At 45.5% G+C, this 18,317-nt stretch overlaps 13 non-coding genes and 2 pseudogenes across 13 annotated transcripts; all 15 read left to right on the top strand.

Moving 5' to 3' along the window:
• Positions 1-246: 246 nt before the first annotated feature.
• LOC141212910 (U2 spliceosomal RNA) lies at positions 247-437 on the top strand. Its single transcript, XR_012282492.1, has one exon. It is a non-coding gene; the product is annotated as a U2 spliceosomal RNA (small nuclear RNA).
• A 1,115-nt stretch (positions 438-1,552) lies between these two features.
• On the top strand, positions 1,553-1,743 carry LOC141212908 (U2 spliceosomal RNA). The gene has a single exon (XR_012282490.1). It is a non-coding gene; the product is annotated as a U2 spliceosomal RNA (small nuclear RNA).
• A 1,115-nt stretch (positions 1,744-2,858) lies between these two features.
• Positions 2,859-3,049, top strand: LOC141212833 (U2 spliceosomal RNA). The gene has a single exon (XR_012282419.1). It is a non-coding gene; the product is annotated as a U2 spliceosomal RNA (small nuclear RNA).
• Positions 3,050-4,164: 1,115 nt separating this feature from the next.
• On the top strand, positions 4,165-4,355 carry LOC141212907 (U2 spliceosomal RNA). Its single transcript, XR_012282489.1, has one exon. It is a non-coding gene; the product is annotated as a U2 spliceosomal RNA (small nuclear RNA).
• Positions 4,356-5,470: 1,115 nt separating this feature from the next.
• Positions 5,471-5,661, top strand: LOC141212906 (U2 spliceosomal RNA). The gene has a single exon (XR_012282488.1). It is a non-coding gene; the product is annotated as a U2 spliceosomal RNA (small nuclear RNA).
• A 1,115-nt stretch (positions 5,662-6,776) lies between these two features.
• On the top strand, positions 6,777-6,967 carry LOC141212905 (U2 spliceosomal RNA). The gene has a single exon (XR_012282487.1). It is a non-coding gene; the product is annotated as a U2 spliceosomal RNA (small nuclear RNA).
• Positions 6,968-8,082: 1,115 nt separating this feature from the next.
• Positions 8,083-8,273, top strand: LOC141212904 (U2 spliceosomal RNA). The gene has a single exon (XR_012282486.1). It is a non-coding gene; the product is annotated as a U2 spliceosomal RNA (small nuclear RNA).
• A 1,109-nt stretch (positions 8,274-9,382) lies between these two features.
• Positions 9,383-9,573, top strand: LOC141212903 (U2 spliceosomal RNA). Its single transcript, XR_012282485.1, has one exon. It is a non-coding gene; the product is annotated as a U2 spliceosomal RNA (small nuclear RNA).
• A 1,109-nt stretch (positions 9,574-10,682) lies between these two features.
• LOC141212901 (U2 spliceosomal RNA) lies at positions 10,683-10,873 on the top strand. Its single transcript, XR_012282484.1, has one exon. It is a non-coding gene; the product is annotated as a U2 spliceosomal RNA (small nuclear RNA).
• Positions 10,874-11,982: 1,109 nt separating this feature from the next.
• On the top strand, positions 11,983-12,173 carry LOC141213110 (U2 spliceosomal RNA). Its single transcript, XR_012282687.1, has one exon. It is a non-coding gene; the product is annotated as a U2 spliceosomal RNA (small nuclear RNA).
• A 1,115-nt stretch (positions 12,174-13,288) lies between these two features.
• On the top strand, positions 13,289-13,479 carry LOC141212900 (U2 spliceosomal RNA). Its single transcript, XR_012282483.1, has one exon. It is a non-coding gene; the product is annotated as a U2 spliceosomal RNA (small nuclear RNA).
• Positions 13,480-14,588: 1,109 nt separating this feature from the next.
• Positions 14,589-14,779, top strand: LOC141213109 (U2 spliceosomal RNA). Its single transcript, XR_012282686.1, has one exon. It is a non-coding gene; the product is annotated as a U2 spliceosomal RNA (small nuclear RNA).
• Positions 14,780-15,891: 1,112 nt separating this feature from the next.
• On the top strand, positions 15,892-15,983 carry LOC141213239 (U2 spliceosomal RNA; annotated as a pseudogene).
• A 791-nt stretch (positions 15,984-16,774) lies between these two features.
• LOC141213176 (U2 spliceosomal RNA) lies at positions 16,775-16,958 on the top strand. The gene has a single exon (XR_012282738.1). It is a non-coding gene; the product is annotated as a U2 spliceosomal RNA (small nuclear RNA).
• A 1,115-nt stretch (positions 16,959-18,073) lies between these two features.
• LOC141213257 (U2 spliceosomal RNA) lies at positions 18,074-18,165 on the top strand (annotated as a pseudogene).
• Positions 18,166-18,317: the final 152 nt, after the last annotated feature.

Genomic DNA, 18,317 nt, shown 5'->3' with positions numbered 1-18,317 from the left:
CTCCTCCCTTCCAACGGTGTTGAGGCGGGTGGGAACAGCAGGGGGTGAAGGTGCTGTGTTTAAAGAGGTGGAGTTATGCAGATCTAAAACGCGTGGATTGCAGCAGCAGCAAGCCGAAAAGTGCAGGCATGTAAGGGATCTAGAGGTTGACAACATGTCTTCTTAACGGGAGTCCAGGAGCTCATCTCCACAAATGGACTTTTCAGGATCCTTGGGTGGCTCCGTAGTTTGAAACCAATTCTGGTTATCGCTTCTCGGCCTTTTGGCTAAGATCAAGTGTAGTATCTGTTCTTATCAGTTTAATATCTGATACGTCCCCTATCTGGGGACCATATATTAAATGGATTTTTAGAACAGGGAGATGGAAAAAGAGCTTGCTCTGTCCACTCCACGCATTGACCTGGTATTGCAGTATCTCCAGGACCGGTGCACCCCTTCTTTAATGCAGTTTCTAAAATCAGAAAGAATTGAATTCAATGTTTTTTGTTCATTTTGCTTGTTTGTCGGATTTTGGGATGGACTCTTTGGCTTTGCTTTTCTTCTCCTCATTGGATTTTTCATGTTCAAAGTTGCAGAAGCCAGATTACAAGCTCATTTTGGTTCAACTTCAGCAACTGTGCATTGCATTGCCATGTAATGTGATGCAATGCTATCTTTCTAGCTCTCCCTTTTTACTTCCTTTTGGATAAACAGACATATTAGGCAAGCATTTTGGAGCTTTCACCTAAATAACTACAGGTGGTGAGATAAGCTGCACAATATAATTGACCTTTCAGTATATTGTTGCACACACACCATCTATTTAGCAAATGCCCTTGTTATCAACAGCAGCCTTTTAAACTCACCTGAGCTAACAGGTATGTGCGCTGGTTACTCTGCTGCGCTTAAAATTTCTTTTTTGGTTTGCTACAATGCCTTTTCTGAAACGTTGTCTCCCTCTGCTGGAACACTGACTTCTTTCATTTAATGCCTGCAGACTATAAAAGAGAACCCAACCCAAAAAGTTTGGTTGATTAGTCTGTGGCATTCTGTTAAACTGTTGCTTATGGCGGTCTCTGTGAGCTTCTCAGCGACATTCAGCCAGCCAGGTATCCTGCCTGCAGTAGATGGAATGTGGCAATGGAACGCTGGCTGCGCGTGTCATAATAGGCTCTGAGCCTTTATATACCTGTGCACAGCAGCAGCCACCTTCAGTCTGCTGCTGGACAGCCAGCAGCAGCAGCAGCAGGAGAGGTATGTAATCAGGAGCCCTCCTGCTAAGGGTAGACAGCTGCTCGTTCCACCCCACCCCTCGCCTTAATTGGTTCTCCTCCCTTCCAACGGTGTTGAGGCGGGTGCGAACAGCAGGGGGTGAAGGTGCTGTGTTTAAAGAGGTGGAGTTATGCAGATCTAAAACGCGTGGATTGCAGCAGCAGCAAGCCGAAAAGTGCAGGCATGTAAGGGATCTAGAGGTTGACAACATGTCTTCTTAACGGGAGTCCAGGAGCTCATCTCCACAAATGGACTTTTCAGGATCCTTGGGTGGCTCCGTAGTTTGAAACCAATTCTGGTTATCGCTTCTCGGCCTTTTGGCTAAGATCAAGTGTAGTATCTGTTCTTATCAGTTTAATATCTGATACGTCCCCTATCTGGGGACCATATATTAAATGGATTTTTAGAACAGGGAGATGGAAAAAGAGCTTGCTCTGTCCACTCCACGCATTGACCTGGTATTGCAGTATCTCCAGGACCGGTGCACCCCTTCTTTAATGCAGTTTCTAAAATCAGAAAGAATTGAATTCAATGTTTTTTGTTCATTTTGCTTGTTTGTCGGATTTTGGGATGGACTCTTTGGCTTTGCTTTTCTTCTCCTCATTGGATTTTTCATGTTCAAAGTTGCAGAAGCCAGATTACAAGCTCATTTTGGTTCAACTTCAGCAACTGTGCATTGCATTGCCATGTAATGTGATGCAATGCTATCTTTCTAGCTCTCCCTTTTTACTTCCTTTTGGATAAACAGACATATTAGGCAAGCATTTTGGAGCTTTCACCTAAATAACTACAGGTGGTGAGATAAGCTGCACAATATAATTGACCTTTCAGTATATTGTTGCACACACACCATCTATTTAGCAAATGCCCTTGTTATCAACAGCAGCCTTTTAAACTCACCTGAGCTAACAGGTATGTGCGCTGGTTACTCTGCTGCGCTTAAAATTTCTTTTTTGGTTTGCTACAATGCCTTTTCTGAAACGTTGTCTCCCTCTGCTGGAACACTGACTTCTTTCATTTAATGCCTGCAGACTATAAAAGAGAACCCAACCCAAAAAGTTTGGTTGATTAGTCTGTGGCATTCTGTTAAACTGTTGCTTATGGCGGTCTCTGTGAGCTTCTCAGCGACATTCAGCCAGCCAGGTATCCTGCCTGCAGTAGATGGAATGTGGCAATGGAACGCTGGCTGCGCGTGTCATAATAGGCTCTGAGCCTTTATATACCTGTGCACAGCAGCAGCCACCTTCAGTCTGCTGCTGGACAGCCAGCAGCAGCAGCAGCAGGAGAGGTATGTAATCAGGAGCCCTCCTGCTAAGGGTAGACAGCTGCTCGTTCCACCCCACCCCCCGCCTTAATTGGTTCTCCTCCCTTCCAACGGTGTTGAGGCGGGTGGGAACAGCAGGGGGTGAAGGTGCTGTGTTTAAAGAGGTGGAGTTATGCAGATCTAAAACGCGTGGATTGCAGCAGCAGCAAGCCGAAAAGTGCAGGCATGTAAGGGATCTAGAGGTTGACAACATGTCTTCTTAACGGGAGTCCAGGAGCTCATCTCCACAAATGGACTTTTCAGGATCCTTGGGTGGCTCCGTAGTTTGAAACCAATTCTGGTTATCGCTTCTCGGCCTTTTGGCTAAGATCAAGTGTAGTATCTGTTCTTATCAGTTTAATATCTGATACGTCCCCTATCTGGGGACCATATATTAAATGGATTTTTAGAACAGGGAGATGGAAAAAGAGCTTGCTCTGTCAACTCCACGCATTGACCTGGTATTGCAGTATCTCCAGGACCGGTGCACCCCTTCTTTAATGCAGTTTCTAAAATCAGAAAGAATTGAATTCAATGTTTTTTGTTCATTTTGCTTGTTTGTCGGATTTTGGGATGGACTCTTTGGCTTTGCTTTTCTTCTCCTCATTGGATTTTTCATGTTCAAAGTTGCAGAAGCCAGATTACAAGCTCATTTTGGTTCAACTTCAGCAACTGTGCATTGCATTGCCATGTAATGTGATGCAATGCTATCTTTCTAGCTCTCCCTTTTTACTTCCTTTTGGATAAACAGACATATTAGGAAAGCATTTTGGAGCTTTCACCTAAATAACTACAGGTGGTGAGATAAGCTGCACAATATAATTGACCTTTCAGTATATTGTTGCACACACACCATCTATTTAGCAAATGCCCTTGTTATCAACAGCAGCCTTTTAAACTCACCTGAGCTAACAGGTATGTGCGCTGGTTACTCTGCTGCGCTTAAAATTTCTTTTTTGGTTTGCTACAATGCCTTTTCTGAAACGTTGTCTCCCTCTGCTGGAACACTGACTTCTTTCATTTAATGCCTGCAGACTATAAAAGAGAACTCAACCCAAAAAGTTTGGTTGATTAGTCTGTGGCATTCTGTTAAACTGTTGCTTATGGCGGTCTCTGTGAGCTTCTCAGCGACATTCAGCCAGCCAGGTATCCTGCCTGCAGTAGATGGAATGTGGCAATGGAACGCTGGCTGCGCGTGTCATAATAGGCTCTGAGCCTTTATATACCTGTGCACAGCAGCAGCCACCTTCAGTCTGCTGCTGGACAGCCAGCAGCAGCAGCAGCAGGAGAGGTATGTAATCAGGAGCCCTCCTGCTAAGGGTAGACAGCTGCTCGTTCCACCCCACCCCCCGCCTTAATTGGTTCTCCTCCCTTCCAACGGTGTTGAGGCGGGTGGGAACAGCAGGGGGTGAAGGTGCTGTGTTTAAAGAGGTGGAGTTATGCAGATCTAAAACGCGTGGATTGCAGCAGCAGCAAGCCGAAAAGTGCAGGCATGTAAGGGATCTAGAGGTTGACAACATGTCTTCTTAACGGGAGTCCAGGAGCTCATCTCCACAAATGGACTTTTCAGGATCCTTGGGTGGCTCCGTAGTTTGAAACCAATTCTGGTTATCGCTTCTCGGCCTTTTGGCTAAGATCAAGTGTAGTATCTGTTCTTATCAGTTTAATATCTGATACGTCCCCTATCTGGGGACCATATATTAAATGGATTTTTAGAACAGGGAGATGGAAAAAGAGCTTGCTCTGTCCACTCCACGCATTGACCTGGTATTGCAGTATCTCCAGGACCGGTGCACCCCTTCTTTAATGCAGTTTCTAAAATCAGAAAGAATTGAATTCAATGTTTTTTGTTCATTTTGCTTGTTTGTCGGATTTTGGGATGGACTCTTTGGCTTTGCTTTTCTTCTCCTCATTGGATTTTTCATGTTCAAAGTTGCAGAAGCCAGATTACAAGCTCATTTTGGTTCAACTTCAGCAACTGTGCATTGCATTGCCATGTAATGTGATGCAATGCTATCTTTCTAGCTCTCCCTTTTTACTTCCTTTTGGATAAACAGACATATTAGGCAAGCATTTTGGAGCTTTCACCTAAATAACTACAGGTGGTGAGATAAGCTGCACAATATAATTGACCTTTCAGTATATTGTTGCACACACACCATCTATTTAGCAAATGCCCTTGTTATCAACAGCAGCCTTTTAAACTCACCTGAGCTAACAGGTATGTGCGCTGGTTACTCTGCTGCGCTTAAAATTTCTTTTTTGGTTTGCTACAATGCCTTTTCTGAAACGTTGTCTCCCTCTGCTGGAACACTGACTTCTTTCATTTAATGCCTGCAGACTATAAAAGAGAACCCAACCCAAAAAGTTTGGTTGATTAGTCTGTGGCATTCTGTTAAACTGTTGCTTATGGCGGTCTCTGTGAGCTTCTCAGCGACATTCAGCCAGCCAGGTATCCTGCCTGCAGTAGATGGAATGTGGCAATGGAACGCTGGCTGCGCGTGTCATAATAGGCTCTGAGCCTTTATATACCTGTGCACAGCAGCAGCCACCTTCAGTCTGCTGCTGGACAGCCAGCAGCAGCAGCAGCAGGAGAGGTATGTAATCAGGAGCCCTCCTGCTAAGGGTAGACAGCTGCTCGTTCCACCCCACCCCCCGCCTTAATTGGTTCTCCTCCCTTCCAACGGTGTTGAGGCGGGTGGGAACAGCAGGGGGTGAAGGTGCTGTGTTTAAAGAGGTGGAGTTATGCAGATCTAAAACGCGTGGATTGCAGCAGCAGCAAGCCGAAAAGTGCAGGCATGTAAGGGATCTAGAGGTTGACAACATGTCTTCTTAACGGGAGTCCAGGAGCTCATCTCCACAAATGGACTTTTCAGGATCCTTGGGTGGCTCCGTAGTTTGAAACCAATTCTGGTTATCGCTTCTCGGCCTTTTGGCTAAGATCAAGTGTAGTATCTGTTCTTATCAGTTTAATATCTGATACGTCCCCTATCTGGGGACCATATATTAAATGGATTTTTAGAACAGGGAGATGGAAAAAGAGCTTGCTCTGTCCACTCCACGCATTGACCTGGTATTGCAGTATCTCCAGGACCGGTGCACCCCTTCTTTAATGCAGTTTCTAAAATCAGAAAGAATTGAATTCAATGTTTTTTGTTCATTTTGCTTGTTTGTCGGATTTTGGGATGGACTCTTTGGCTTTGCTTTTCTTCTCCTCATTGGATTTTTCATGTTCAAAGTTGCAGAAGCCAGATTACAAGCTCATTTTGGTTCAACTTCAGCAACTGTGCATTGCATTGCCATGTAATGTGATGCAATGCTATCTTTCTAGCTCTCCCTTTTTACTTCCTTTTGGATAAACAGACATATTAGGCAAGCATTTTGGAGCTTTCACCTAAATAACTACAGGTGGTGAGATAAGCTGCACAATATAATTGACCTTTCAGTATATTGTTGCACACACACCATCTATTTAGCAAATGCCCTTGTTATCAACAGCAGCCTTTTAAACTCACCTGAGCTAACAGGTATGTGCGCTGGTTACTCTGCTGCGCTTAAAATTTCTTTTTTGGTTTGCTACAATGCCTTTTCTGAAACGTTGTCTCCTTCTGCTGGAACACTGACTTCTTTCATTTAATGCCTGCAGACTATAAAAGAGAACCCAACCCAAAAAGTTTGGTTGATTAGTCTGTGGCATTCTGTTAAACTGTTGCTTATGGCGGTCTCTGTGAGCTTCTCAGCGACATTCAGCCAGCCAGGTATCCTGCCTGCAGTAGATGGAATGTGGCAATGGAACGCTGGCTGCGCGTGTCATAATAGGCTCTGAGCCTTTATATACCTGTGCACAGCAGCAGCCACCTTCAGTCTGCTGCTGGACAGCCAGCAGCAGCAGCAGCAGGAGAGGTATGTAATCAGGAGCCCTCCTGCTAAGGGTAGACAGCTGCTCGTTCCACCCCACCCCCCGCCTTAATTGGTTCTCCTCCCTTCCAACGGTGTTGAGGCGGGTGGGAACAGCAGGGGGTGAAGGTGCTGTGTTTAAAGAGGTGGAGTTATGCAGATCTAAAACGCGTGGATTGCAGCAGCAGCAAGCCGAAAAGTGCAGGCATGTAAGGGATCTAGAGGTTGACAACATGTCTTCTTAACGGGAGTCCAGGAGCTCATCTCCACAAATGGACTTTTCAGGATCCTTGGGTGGCTCCGTAGTTTGAAACCAATTCTGGTTATCGCTTCTCGGCCTTTTGGCTAAGATCAAGTGTAGTATCTGTTCTTATCAGTTTAATATCTGATACGTCCCCTATCTGGGGACCATATATTAAATGGATTTTTAGAACAGGGAGATGGAAAAAGAGCTTGCTCTGTCCACTCCACGCATTGACCTGGTATTGCAGTATCTCCAGGACCGGTGCACCCCTTCTTTAATGCAGTTTCTAAAATCAGAAAGAATTGAATTCAATGTTTTTTGTTCATTTTGCTTGTTTGTCGGATTTTGGGATGGACTCTTTGGCTTTGCTTTTCTTCTCCTCATTGGATTTTTCATGTTCAAAGTTGCAGAAGCCAGATTACAAGCTCATTTTGGTTCAACTTCAGCAACTGTGCATTGCATTGCCATGTAATGTGATGCAATGCTATCTTTCTAGCTCTCCCTTTTTACTTCCTTTTGGATAAACAGACATATTAGGCAAGCATTTTGGAGCTTTCACCTAAATAACTACAGGTGGTGAGATAAGCTGCACAATATAATTGACCTTTCAGTATATTGTTGCACACACACCATCTATTTAGCAAATGCCCTTGTTATCAACAGCAGCCTTTTAAACTCACCTGAGCTAACAGGTATGTGCGCTGGTTACTCTGCTGCGCTTAAAATTTCTTTTTTGGTTTGCTACAATGCCTTTTCTGAAACGTTGTCTCCCTCTGCTGGAACACTGACTTCTTTCATTTAATGCCTGCAGACTATAAAAGAGAACCCAACCCAAAAAGTTTGGTTGATTAGTCTGTGGCATTCTGTTAAACTGTTGCTTATGGCGGTCTCTGTGAGCTTCTCAGCGACATTCAGCCAGCCAGGTATCCTGCCTGCAGTAGATGGAATGTGGCAATGGAACGCTGGCTGCGCGTGTCATAATAGGCTCTGAGCCTTTATATACCTGTGCACAGCAGCAGCCACCTTCAGTCTGCTGCTGGACAGCCAGCAGCAGCAGCAGCAGGAGAGGTATGTAATCAGGAGCCCTCCTGCTAAGGGTAGACAGCTGCTCGTTCCACCCCACCCCCCGCCTTAATTGGTTCTCCTCCCTTCCAACGGTGTTGAGGCGGGTGGGAACAGCAGGGGGTGAAGGTGCTGTGTTTAAAGAGGTGGAGTTATGCAGATCTAAAACGCGTGGATTGCAGCAGCAGCAAGCCGAAAAGTGCAGGCATGTAAGGGATCTAGAGGTTGACAACATGTCTTCTTAACGGGAGTCCAGGAGCTCATCTCCACAAATGGACTTTTCAGGATCCTTGGGTGGCTCCGTAGTTTGAAACCAATTCTGGTTATCGCTTCTCGGCCTTTTGGCTAAGATCAAGTGTAGTATCTGTTCTTATCAGTTTAATATCTGATACGTCCCCTATCTGGGGACCATATATTAAATGGATTTTTAGAACAGGGAGATGGAAAAAGAGCTTGCTCTGTCCACTCCACGCATTGACCTGGTATTGCAGTATCTCCAGGACCGGTGCACCCCTTCTTTAATGCAGTTTCTAAAATCAGAAAGAATTGAATTCAATGTTTTTTGTTCATTTTGCTTGTTTGTCGGATTTTGGGATGGACTCTTTGGCTTTGCTTTTCTTCTCCTCATTGGATTTTTCATGTTCAAAGTTGCAGAAGCCAGATTACAAGCTCATTTTGGTTCAACTTCAGCAACTGTGCATTGCATTGCCATGTAATGTGATGCAATGCTATCTTTCTAGCTCTCCCTTTTTACTTCCTTTTGGATAAACAGACATATTAGGCAAGCATTTTGGAGCTTTCACCTAAATAACTACAGGTGGTGAGATAAGCTGCACAATATAATTGACCTTTCAGTATATTGTTGCACACACACCATCTATTTAGCAAATGCCCTTGTTATCAACAGCAGCCTTTTAAACTCACCTGAGCTAACAGGTATGTGCGCTGGTTACTCTGCTGCGCTTAAAATTTCTTTTTTGGTTTGCTACAATGCCTTTTCTGAAACGTTGTCTCCTTCTGCTGGAACACTGACTTCTTTCATTTAATGCCTGCAGACTATAAAAGAGAACCCAACCCAAAAAGTTTGGTTGATTAGTCTGTGGCATTCTGTTAAACTGTTGCTTATGGCGGTCTCTGTGAGCTTCTCAGCGACATTCAGCCAGCCAGGTATCCTGCCTGCAGTAGATGGAATGTGGCAATGGAACGCTGGCTGCGCGTGTCATAATAGGCTCTGAGCCTTTATATACCTGTGCACAGCAGCAGCCACCTTCAGTCTGCTGCTGGACAGCCAGCAGCAGCAGGAGAGGTATGTAATCAGGAGCCCTCCTGCTAAGGGTAGACAGCTGCTCGTTCCACCCCACCCCCCGCCTTAATTGGTTCTCCTCCCTTCCAACGGTGTTGAGGCGGGTGGGAACAGCAGGGGGTGAAGGTGCTGTGTTTAAAGAGGTGGAGTTATGCAGATCTAAAACGCGTGGATTGCAGCAGCAGCAAGCCGAAAAGTGCAGGCATGTAAGGGATCTAGAGGTTGACAACATGTCTTCTTAACGGGAGTCCAGGAGCTCATCTCCACAAATGGACTTTTCAGGATCCTTGGGTGGCTCCGTAGTTTGAAACCAATTCTGGTTATCGCTTCTCGGCCTTTTGGCTAAGATCAAGTGTAGTATCTGTTCTTATCAGTTTAATATCTGATACGTCCCCTATCTGGGGACCATATATTAAATGGATTTTTAGAACAGGGAGATGGAAAAAGAGCTTGCTCTGTCCACTCCACGCATTGACCTGGTATTGCAGTATCTCCAGGACCGGTGCACCCCTTCTTTAATGCAGTTTCTAAAATCAGAAAGAATTGAATTCAATGTTTTTTGTTCATTTTGCTTGTTTGTCGGATTTTGGGATGGACTCTTTGGCTTTGCTTTTCTTCTCCTCATTGGATTTTTCATGTTCAAAGTTGCAGAAGCCAGATTACAAGCTCATTTTGGTTCAACTTCAGCAACTGTGCATTGCATTGCCATGTAATGTGATGCAATGCTATCTTTCTAGCTCTCCCTTTTTACTTCCTTTTGGATAAACAGACATATTAGGAAAGCATTTTGGAGCTTTCACCTAAATAACTACAGGTGGTGAGATAAGCTGCACAATATAATTGACCTTTCAGTATATTGTTGCACACACACCATCTATTTAGCAAATGCCCTTGTTATCAACAGCAGCCTTTTAAACTCACCTGAGCTAACAGGTATGTGCGCTGGTTACTCTGCTGCACTTAAAATTTCTTTTTTGGTTTGCTACAATGCCTTTTCTGAAACGTTGTCTCCCTCTGCTGGAACACTGACTTCTTTCATTTAATGCCTGCAGACTATAAAAGAGAACCCAACCCAAAAAGTTTGGTTGATTAGTCTGTGGCATTCTGTTAAACTGTTGCTTATGGCGGTCTCTGTGAGCTTCTCAGCGACATTCAGCCAGCCAGGTATCCTGCCTGCAGTAGATGGAATGTGGCAATGGAACGCTGGCTGCGCGTGTCATAATAGGCTCTGAGCCTTTATATACCTGTGCACAGCAGCAGCCACCTTCAGTCTGCTGCTGGACAGCCAGCAGCAGCAGGAGAGGTATGTAATCAGGAGCCCTCCTGCTAAGGGTAGACAGCTGCTCGTTCCACCCCACCCCCCGCCTTAATTGGTTCTCCTCCCTTCCAACGGTGTTGAGGCGGGTGGGAACAGCAGGGGGTGAAGGTGCTGTGTTTAAAGAGGTGGAGTTATGCAGATCTAAAACGCGTGGATTGCAGCAGCAGCAAGCCGAAAAGTGCAGGCATGTGAGGGATCTAGAGGTTGACAACATGTCTTCTTAACGGGAGTCCAGGAGCTCATCTCCACAAATGGACTTTTCAGGATCCTTGGGTGGCTCCGTAGTTTGAAACCAATTCTGGTTATCGCTTCTCGGCCTTTTGGCTAAGATCAAGTGTAGTATCTGTTCTTATCAGTTTAATATCTGATACGTCCCCTATCTGGGGACCATATATTAAATGGATTTTTAGAACAGGGAGATGGAAAAAGAGCTTGCTCTGTCCACTCCACGCATTGACCTGGTATTGCAGTATCTCCAGGACCGGTGCACCCCTTCTTTAATGCAGTTTCTAAAATCAGAAAGAATTGAATTCAATGTTTTTTGTTCATTTTGCTTGTTTGTCGGATTTTGGGATGGACTCTTTGGCTTTGCTTTTCTTCTCCTCATTGGATTTTTCATGTTCAAAGTTGCAGAAGCCAGATTACAAGCTCATTTTGGTTCAACTTCAGCAACTGTGCATTGCATTGCCATGTAATGTGATGCAATGCTATCTTTCTAGCTCTCCCTTTTTACTTCCTTTTGGATAAACAGACATATTAGGAAAGCATTTTGGAGCTTTCACCTAAATAACTACAGGTGGTGAGATAAGCTGCACAATATAATTGACCTTTCAGTATATTGTTGCACACACACCATCTGTTTAGCAAATGCCCTTGTTATCAACAGCAGCCTTTTAAACTCACCTGAGCTAACAGGTATGTGCGCTGGTTACTCTGCTGCGCTTAAAATTTCTTTTTTGGTTTGCTACAATGCCTTTTCTGAAACGTTGTCTCCCTCTGCTGGAACACTGACTTCTTTCATTTAATGCCTGCAGACTATAAAAGAGAACCCAACCCAAAAAGTTTGGTTGATTAGTCTGTGGCATTCTGTTAAACTGTTGCTTATGGCGGTCTCTGTGAGCTTCTCAGCGACATTCAGCCAGCCAGGTATCCTGCCTGCAGTAGATGGAATGTGGCAATGGAACGCTGGCTGCGCGTGTCATAATAGGCTCTGAGCCTTTATATACCTGTGCACAGCAGCAGCCACCTTCAGTCTGCTGCTGGACAGCCAGCAGCAGCAGGAGAGGTATGTAATCAGGAGCCCTCCTGCTAAGGGTAGACAGCTGCTCGTTCCACCCCACTCCCCGCCTTAATTGGTTCTCCTCCCTTCCAACGGTGTTGAGGCGGGTGGGAACAGCAGGGGGTGAAGGTGCTGTGTTTAAAGAGGTGGAGTTATGCAGATCTAAAACGCGTGGATTGCAGCAGCAGCAAGCCGAAAAGTGCAGGCATGTAAGGGATCTAGAGGTTGACAACATGTCTTCTTAACGGGAGTCCAGGAGCTCATCTCCACAAATGGACTTTTCAGGATCCTTGGGTGGCTCCGTAGTTTGAAACCAATTCTGGTTATCGCTTCTCGGCCTTTTGGCTAAGATCAAGTGTAGTATCTGTTCTTATCAGTTTAATATCTGATACGTCCCCTATCTGGGGACCATATATTAAATGGATTTTTAGAACAGGGAGATGGAAAAAGAGCTTGCTCTGTCCACCCCACGCATTGACCTGGTATTGCAGTATCTCCAGGACCGGTGCACCCCTTCTTTAATGCAGTTTCTAAAATCAGAAAGAATTGAATTCAATGTTTTTTGTTCATTTTGCTTGTTTGTCGGATTTTGGGATGGACTCTTTGGCTTTGCTTTCCTTCTCCTCATTGGATTTTTCATGTTCAAAGTTGCAGAAGCCAGATTACAAGCTCATTTTGGTTCAACTTCAGCAACTGTGCATTGCATTGCCATGTAATGTGATGCAATGCTATCTTTCTAGCTCTCCCTTTTTACTTCCTTTTGGATAAACAGACATATTAGGCAAGCATTTTGGAGCTTTCACCTAAATAACTACAGGTGGTGAGATAAGCTGCACAATATAATTGACCTTTCAGTATATTGTTGCACACACACCATCTATTTAGCAAATGCCCTTGTTATCAACAGCAGCCTTTTAAACTCACCTGAGCTAACAGGTATGTGCGCTGGTTACTCTGCTGCGCTTAAAATTTCTTTTTTGGTTTGCTACAATGCCTTTTCTGAAACGTTGTCTCCCTCTGCTGGAACACTGACTTCTTTCATTTAATGCCTGCAGACTATAAAAGAGAACCCAACCCAAAAAGTTTGGTTGATTAGTCTGTGGCATTCTGTTAAACTGTTGCTTATGGCGGTCTCTGTGAGCTTCTCAGCGACATTCAGCCAGCCAGGTATCCTGCCTGCAGTAGATGGAATGTGGCAATGGAACGCTGGCTGCGCGTGTCATAATAGGCTCTGAGCCCTTATATACCTGTGCACAGCAGCAGCCACCTTCAGTCTGCTGCTGGACAGCCAGCAGCAGCAGCAGCAGGAGAGGTATGTAATCAGGAGCCCTCCTGCTAAGGGTAGACAGCTGCTCGTTCCACCCCACCCCCCGCCTTAATTGGTTCTCCTCCCTTCCAACGGTGTTGAGGCGGGTGGGAACAGCAGGGGGTGAAGGTGCTGTGTTTAAAGAGGTGGAGTTATGCAGATCTAAAACGCGTGGATTGCAGCAGCAGCAAGCCGAAAAGTGCAGGCATGTAAGGGATCTAGAGGTTGACAACATGTCTTCTTAACGGGAGTCCAGGAGCTCATCTCCACAAATGGACTTTTCAGGATCCTTGGGTGGCTCCGTAGTTTGAAACCAATTCTGGTTATCGCTTCTCGGCCTTTTGGCTAAGATCAAGTGTAGTATCTGTTCTTATCAGTTTAATATCTGATACGTCCCCTATCTGGGGACCATATATTAAATGGATTTTTAGAACAGGGAGATGGAAAAAGAGCTTGCTCTGTCCACTCCACGCATTGACCTGGTATTGCAGTATCTCCAGGACCGGTGCACCCCTTCTTTAATGCAGTTTCTAAAATCAGAAAGAATTGAATTCAATGTTTTTTGTTCATTTTGCTTGTTTGTCGGATTTTGGGATGGACTCTTTGGCTTTGCTTTTCTTCTCCTCATTGGATTTTTCATGTTCAAAGTTGCAGAAGCCAGATTACAAGCTCATTTTGGTTCAACTTCAGCAACTGTGCATTGCATTGCCATGTAATGTGATGCAATGCTATCTTTCTAGCTCTCCCTTTTTACTTCCTTTTGGATAAACAGACATATTAGGCAAGCATTTTGGAGCTTTCACCTAAATAACTACAGGTGGTGAGATAAGCTGCACAATATAATTGACCTTTCAGTATATTGTTGCACACACACCATCTATTTAGCAAATGCCCTTGTTATCAACAGCAGCCTTTTAAACTCACCTGAGCTAACAGGTATGTGCGCTGGTTACTCTGCTGCGCTTAAAATTTCTTTTTTGGTTTGCTACAATGCCTTTTCTGAAACGTTGTCTCCCTCTGCTGGAACACTGACTTCTTTCATTTAATGCCTGCAGACTATAAAAGAGAACCCAACCCAAAAAGTTTGGTTGATTAGTCTGTGGCATTCTGTTAAACTGTTGCTTATGGCGGTCTCTGTGAGCTTCTCAGCGACATTCAGCCAGCCAGGTATCCTGCCTGCAGTAGATGGAATGTGGCAATGGAACGCTGGCTGCGCGTGTCATAATAGGCTCTGAGCCTTTATATACCTGTGCACAGCAGCAGCCACCTTCAGTCTGCTGCTGGACAGCCAGCAGCAGCAGGAGAGGTATGTAATCAGGAGCCCTCCTGCTAAGGGTAGACAGCTGCTCGTTCCACCCCACCCCCCGCCTTAATTGGTTCTCCTCCCTTCCAACGGTGTTGAGGCGGGTGGGAACAGCAGGGGGTGAAGGTGCTGTGTTTAAAGAGGTGGAGTTATGCAGATCTAAAACGCGTGGATTGCAGCAGCAGCAAGCCGAAAAGTGCAGGCATGTAAGGGATCTAGAGGTTGACAACATGTCTTCTTAACGGGAGTCCAGGAGCTCATCTCCACAAATGGACTTTTCAGGATCCTTGGGTGGCTCCGTAGTTTGAAACCAATTCTGGTTATCGCTTCTCGGCCTTTTGGCTAAGATCAAGTGTAGTATCTGTTCTTATCAGTTTAATATCTGATACGTCCCCTATCTGGGGACCATATATTAAATGGATTTTTAGAACAGGGAGATGGAAAAAGAGCTTGCTCTGTCCACCCCACGCATTGACCTGGTATTGCAGTATCTCCAGGACCGGTGCACCCCTTCTTTAATGCAGTTTCTAAAATCAGAAAGAATTGAATTCAATGTTTTTTGTTCATTTTGCTTGTTTGTCGGATTTTGGGATGGACTCTTTGGCTTTGCTTTTCTTCTCCTCATTGGATTTTTCATGTTCAAAGTTGCAGAAGCCAGATTACAAGCTCATTTTGGTTCAACTTCAGCAACTGTGCATTGCATTGCCATGTAATGTGATGCAATGCTATCTTTCTAGCTCTCCCTTTTTACTTCCTTTTGGATAAACAGACATATTAGGCAAGCATTTTGGAGCTTTCACCTAAATAACTACAGGTGGTGAGATAAGCTGCACAATATAATTGACCTTTCAGTATATTGTTGCACACACACCATCTATTTAGCAAATGCCCTTGTTATCAACAGCAGCCTTTTAAACTCACCTGAGCTAACAGGTATGTGCGCTGGTTACTCTGCTGCGCTTAAAATTTCTTTTTTGGTTTGCTACAATGCCTTTTCTGAAACGTTGTCTCCTTCTGCTGGAACACTGACTTCTTTCATTTAATGCCTGCAGACTATAAAAGAGAACCCAACCCAAAAAGTTTGGTTGATTAGTCTGTGGCATTCTGTTAAACTGTTGCTTATGGCGGTCTCTGTGAGCTTCTCAGCGACATTCAGCCAGCCAGGTATCCTGCCTGCAGTAGATGGAATGTGGCAATGGAACGCTGGCTGCGCGTGTCATAATAGGCTCTGAGCCTTTATATACCTGTGCACAGCAGCAGCCACCTTCAGTCTGCTGCTGGACAGCCAGCAGCAGCAGCAGGAGAGGTATGTAATCAGGAGCCCTCCTGCTAAGGGTAGACAGCTGCTCGTTCCACCCCACCCCCCGCCTTAATTGGTTCTCCTCCCTTCCAACGGTGTTGAGGCGGGTGGGAACAGCAGGGGGTGAAGGTGCTGTGTTTAAAGAGGTGGAGTTATGCAGATCTAAAACGCGTGGATTGCAGCAGCAGCAAGCCGAAAAGTGCAGGCATGTAAGGGATCTAGAGGTTGACAACATGTCTTCTTAACGGGAGTCCAGGAGCTCATCTCCACAAATGGACTTTTCAGGATCCTTGGGTGGCTCCGTAGTTTGAAACCAATTCTGGTTATCGCTTCTCGGCCTTTTGGCTAAGATCAAGTGTAGTATCTTTCGAAAAGGCGGTTTTGGATGTTGGCCGTCCTAGTAGATTGATACATTATGCACACTGGGGTTTAGGCGCTTGTTAGTACGCCAGGTGGCTAATATAGTCATCTGGTGGAAAGCATGGCCTCCCAGGATCGACGCCATTGGGCCGGGGAAGATCGAAAGCCCGAAGTGTGAAGTGCCCCAGGAGTGGTGACCCTGGGGTGCCTTAACTCACTGGGATTGGGAACCCCACTTGAGTTTATGGCACATTTGCACTAGCACTTCAATATTTCTTTCTTCACACACACCCTTATTCCGGGCCTTCTGGCCTTAGGATGGGGAATTTTTCAATTCCCGGTCGAAGGTCCGGGCAGTATTATACTGTGAAACCTTCACTATTTATTTAATTTTTTTGTCACTGTGTGTCCACTTTTTCACGTGTGTCCACGTCCTTACTAGGATTTTGTCGGGATGCGGTTCCCTTACGGGTTCCTCTCTTGGCAGGTCTAGGGGGGGAGTGTGTGGCCATCAGGTTCCGCTCCCCCCTGAACCCCCCTGGCCCTCCTCTTTCGGGAGGAGAGCGTTGTTGGCTCCCCTCTTCCGGGAGGGGAGCACAGTCTTTGGCTCCAGTGCCTTGCTCGGGTGAGAACTCGGGCAGGTGCTGGGGGTAAGATTGGGTCGCCTCTGGCTTTGGCTGGAGGTGGCTATTTGTCCCTGTTCCTCGCTGTGGCCTTCTGGCTCGGAGGGACGGGGAATGGTTTGGGGGACCCTTCTCCTTTTGGAGAGGGTTTCAAGAAGACCAGCATCCTAGTGCACTTTTTTTGTGGCACTTGTCACTTTTTTTAAGCGCACTCGGGTTTTGTACACGAATTCGGGCTTTCGAAAAAAAAAAAAAATCTGTTCTTATCAGTTTAATATCTGATACGTCCCCTATCTGGGGACCATATATTAAATGGATTTTTAGAACAGGGAGATGGAAAAAGAGCTTGCTCTGTCCACTCCACGCATTGACCTGGTATTGCAGTATCTCCAGGACCGGTGCACCCCTTCTTTAATGCAGTTTCTAAAATCAGAAAGAATTGAATTCAATGTTTTTTGTTCATTTTGCTTGTTTGTCGGATTTTGGGATGGACTCTTTGGCTTTGCTTTTCTTCTCCTCATTGGATTTTTCATGTTCAAAGTTGCAGAAGCCAGATTACAAGCTCATTTTGGTTCAACTTCAGCAACTGTGCATTGCATTGCCATGTAATGTGATGCAATGCTATCTTTCTAGCTCTCCCTTTTTACTTCCTTTTGGATAAACAGACATATTAGGCAAGCATTTTGGAGCTTTCACCTAAATAACTACAGGTGGTGAGATAAGCTGCACAATATAATTGACCTTTCAGTATATTGTTGCACACACACCATCTATTTAGCAAATGCCCTTGTTATCAACAGCAGCCTTTTAAACTCACCTGAGCTAACAGGTATGTGCGCTGGTTACTCTGCTGCGCTTAAAATTTCTTTTTTGGTTTGCTACAATGCCTTTTCTGAAACGTTGTCTCCCTCTGCTGGAACACTGACTTCTTTCATTTAATGCCTGCAGACTATAAAAGAGAACCCAACCCAAAAAGTTTGGTTGATTAGTCTGTGGCATTCTGTTAAACTGTTGCTTATGGCGGTCTCTGTGAGCTTCTCAGCGACATTCAGCCAGCCAGGTATCCTGCCTGCAGTAGATGGAATGTGGCAATGGAACGCTGGCTGCGCGTGTCATAATAGGCTCTGAGCCTTTATATACCTGTGCACAGCAGCAGCCACCTTCAGTCTGCTGCTGGACAGCCAGCAGCAGCAGCAGCAGGAGAGGTATGTAATCAGGAGCCCTCCTGCTAAGGGTAGACAGCTGCTCGTTCCACCCCACCCCCCGCCTTAATTGGTTCTCCTCCCTTCCAACGGTGTTGAGGCGGGTGGGAACAGCAGGGGGTGAAGGTGCTGTGTTTAAAGAGGTGAAGTTATGCAGATCTAAAACGCGTGGATTGCAGCAGCAGCAAGCCGAAAAGTGCAGGCATGTAAGGGATCTAGAGGTTGACAACATGTCTTCTTAACGGGAGTCCAGGAGCTCATCTCCACAAATGGACTTTTCAGGATCCTTGGGTGGCTCCGTAGTTTGAAACCAATTCTGGTTATTGCTTCTCGGCCTTTTGGCTAAGATCAAGTGTAGTATCTTTCGAAAAGGCGGTTTTGGATGTTTGCCGCCCTAGTAGATTGATACATTATGCACACTGGGGTTTAGGCGCTTGTTAGTACGCCAGGTGGCTAATATAGTCATCTGGTGGAAAGCATGGCCCCCCAGGATCGACGCCATTGAGCCGGGGAAGATCGAAAGCCCGAAGTGTGAAGTGCCCCAGGAGTGGTGACCCTGGGGTGCC

Source organism: Phyllobates terribilis, unplaced genomic scaffold (genome assembly GCF_046119375.1).
Source record: "Phyllobates terribilis strain yellow unplaced genomic scaffold, ASM4611937v1 Scaffold_187__1_contigs__length_3656778, whole genome shotgun sequence".
Classification (NCBI taxonomy): Eukaryota; Metazoa; Chordata; class Amphibia; order Anura; family Dendrobatidae; genus Phyllobates; species Phyllobates terribilis.
The sequence above is the reverse complement of the archived record's forward strand: the minus strand, read 5'-3'. Positions and strand labels throughout refer to the sequence as shown.